The sequence below is a fragment of the Lactuca saligna genome, chromosome 4 (genome assembly GCF_052625555.1).
Source record: "Lactuca saligna cultivar CGN05327 chromosome 4, ASM5262555v1, whole genome shotgun sequence".
Lineage (NCBI taxonomy): Eukaryota > Viridiplantae > Streptophyta > Magnoliopsida > Asterales > Asteraceae > Lactuca > Lactuca saligna.
The window spans coordinates 207,282,792-207,286,417 of NC_136420.1; positions in this window are offsets into that span (position 1 = coordinate 207,282,792).

The following is a 3,626-nucleotide window of genomic DNA, read 5'->3' on the forward strand; positions in this document are numbered from 1 at the left end:
GTCACACTTTTCATGGCTTGTATAAACAAGGTTTTACCTTCTTGTTTGATAATGAAATCGGTGCTATTAACGTTTTCTTCTTTAAAGCATTACCTTGTAAGATGGTGTGTATCAAGTTGTGAATGTTGTAGACAAATTAGGAAATAATGTTTTACACATTAATTCTTCCACTAGTGTGGATAAAGCATCCTTGTGGCATTGTCGTCTTGGACTTGTTAACAGAATGCTGGAGTCTTGGAGTCATTTGACTTAAGGTTAGATGATAGTTGCGAGTCTTTTTTGCTTGGAAAAATGACAAAGTCAACCTTCACTTGTACATGTGCTAGGGGTGAAGTTTTGTTGGAACTCGTATACAAAGATGTGTGTGGACCCTTCAGAACTGCCATAAGGGATGCTAACCACTTCTATGTGGCTTTTAGTGATGATTACACTAGATATGTGTGACAACTGTCAATTCAGGTCATTCTCGGACTCATGTATCTTTAAAAAAACCGTTCATGCACAACATGCCATGGCCTAGTAGTATAAATTAGGTCAAAAATCTTGCATAAACTTCGATCCAACTAAGATCTAGGACTAATATACTTGACACTTACGATTCTAGTAAGTTGCTTAACTACAATAGGAAATGCCAATACTATAATTAGAATGAAACTTCAAACTTTGTTACAATTGAAAAAGGTATAAAACCCTAAAAATAAATTAAAATATTCTAATTACATTTCAATATGATGGTGAATATCAAACAATGTTCCAAAAACCCTAAAGAGCGAAAAATCAAAATTTATAAATCTTAAAGCTTAAAAACTTTATAAAATTTGGCTATAAACTTCCTAATATCAAAACTTTAGTAATCAAATTATGGATTATATCAGTGAAATAAAAATTGAAATTATCAAACATTAAGCATAATTTATTAGTTAAAAACAAGATTTTTATATAAATCAAAAATTGCTTAAAGAATCACTTTTATAAAGATGAGGGTTTTATAAAAATTAAGGAGGGACTTTTATAAAATTTGAATTGAGGAGAGAGAAGGCTTTAAGGGACTCAAAAATCCAGCCATCCCCTCTCCCCGTGCTCTCCCTCTTCCTAAAACTTCAATCATTAAGGCTTAATCCCACTCTCCCACTTCTCTCTTCACTCTCTCTCACACTCCACCTTTCCAACTCTCAAACTCTCCTCCTCTCTCTCTAACTCACAAAAATATTCAGTCAAGAATACCTCTCCACACTCAAATCTTCATCTTCTAATACTATTCTTCAAGGTAAACACGAAAATCACTCATATTTCCTTACTTTCCTTCTTGTTTTCTTTAGGTTTTTCTTGTATTTCACTTTCTTCTACACCATTCTTGATGAACATTCATGAACATGTTCATGAATGTGGAGTTTGATGATGGTGGTGGTAGGGTTTCACCCAAGAACAACATGCATGGTGTTTAATGGTGATATCCAGGGACCAAAACCTATGTGAAACACCAAAAATTCGGATTTTTGCAAGTTTTAAAGGTTCAAACACCTTATGCATTCAAGTATTTCTTTTAAAAACATCACTATACCAAACATATGTCCATGCATGGTCCTCAAACCGTGATGCATGTGATGAACACCAAGCTAATGAGCTTGATGATCAAAGTACATTGTTAATAGTTCATGTAAACGATTTTGTCTATAAAAATATCTAAAATTTCTTTTCTGTTCAAACCAAAATTTTTCCAGATTCCCATTTAGGTAATATGAACATCTGGAAAATTTCAAGAGCTTTTATCATTTCTTTCATTTATTAAAATTATTGCAAGAAAACAAAGGCATAAATCACATAAAATACTTCCGTAGGTCTATAAATCCGCAATAAATTAATGGATGACCCCTATGGTAAATAATGACCCCTCATTAAATTGCCTCGATTTTTGTTGTTGTTTGTTATGATTTCTGATTTTCTATTTCTGATTATCCAAATTTCATGAAAATTTACCAGAACATCATGTTGTACAGAAGGAGGTAACATAAAATTTTGATGATTTTTATCTACTGTAAACTATTTTTCTCCTATTTTCTAAGGTTAAATACACTTAAATACACATAAATACCCAAAACCGGATTATACAATATGAAAATCACTTTTGGTATTTTTCCCAGATTACTTATACTGTAAATGATGTTACAAAAATTTTTGGTAATTTATTTTAATTGTTTATTATTTATTCTTCAAACAAGGAAAAATAGAAATACCCGCTGAAAAATATCTTTTATATTTTTCCCAACCTAGTTATGCATAATCACAGTTAAATAAAAAGTTTGGGTGATTTTGAAAATTGTTTTCTATTAATTTCATTTTTTATTGGAATAAATGCTCAAAAATCATAAAATATAATTAAACATCTTGAAAATCCATTTTTATATTTTTTCCAGCTTAGTATTGTGTAATAATAGTAAAATAAAAAGTTTGAGAATTGCTATCCTTTGAATGCTATTTTTCGTGAATATATGTTGTTAAGAAGACTTAAAAATTTGAAAAGTAGTTAACCATACCAAAAATTCAAGGAATTTTTTTTTTGCAAAACCTTTATTGTATTTATAATGAAAATACAAAGTTTGGCAATTTTTGGAAACTGTTTGGGAATATTTTACACTTTTAGGAATATAAAACACCTTTAAATGTGTAGAAATACCTTTAATTTATATTACTAAATCTGGAAAATTAGTATTCCAAAGTTGTAATTAATTGCACGACTTGTAGAATTTCACCATTTCAGAAAATGTGTAACCAATTAATATAAAATCCAATACTAGAACATAAATTGGCATTTCGCTATATGTAGAGTTTAGTATATTAGTATTAGATTTTGACATGGAAACTCACTAGTGTGTGTTTAATGTCGTAGGATCCCGGTAGTAAGATGTTGGCGCATTCCGAGGCACCACTTGTACCTACACGAAACATTGTGAGTATTCAGGCATGTTGTATTTAAATTGATTTGGGGTGGAAACTCACTAGTGTGTGTTTGATGTCGTAGGATCCCTTATTTTCAGTCTTTATGTTTTGGGGTGGAAAAGCATGTCCAGAAAAACTATTATTTTCATGTTGTATTTAAATTCATTTATATCAAATATGATTGCTATTGTATTGCTATGTCTCTCTATGTATGTCTATGCAACACGAAACATGAGAACTTATCGTACTAAGGCCCTTCCCTTATCTCTGACCATTAACTCTTTGAGCCAATGGTCATTATGGATAACGCTATTAGGAATTGACAACTCCTCACTCGCCCTATTGCTGGAGTGCATGATACCATATTCATCTATGGAACGATAAGCATAGATCTCGATAGGGCTTCAGTCATAGGTTTGGTTGAGACTCATTGTTTGCTCATACACATACAAAAGCGTTTCTCGTTATAGCAATAAACTTGTATTCATTAATAGCAATCAACTTTGTTTCTCATTAAAGCAATGTACTTGTATTTACGAAAAGCCTTATTCAAGCTCGATTTTGTAAACTTGTGAACTCACTAACTATTTTCATAGTTGACGCTCGTCTTACATGCTTTTTTAGGAAATAATTAGTAAGTGGATATAAAGATTTATCATCATAGAGCATGCTGCATCGTGTTGAAATTA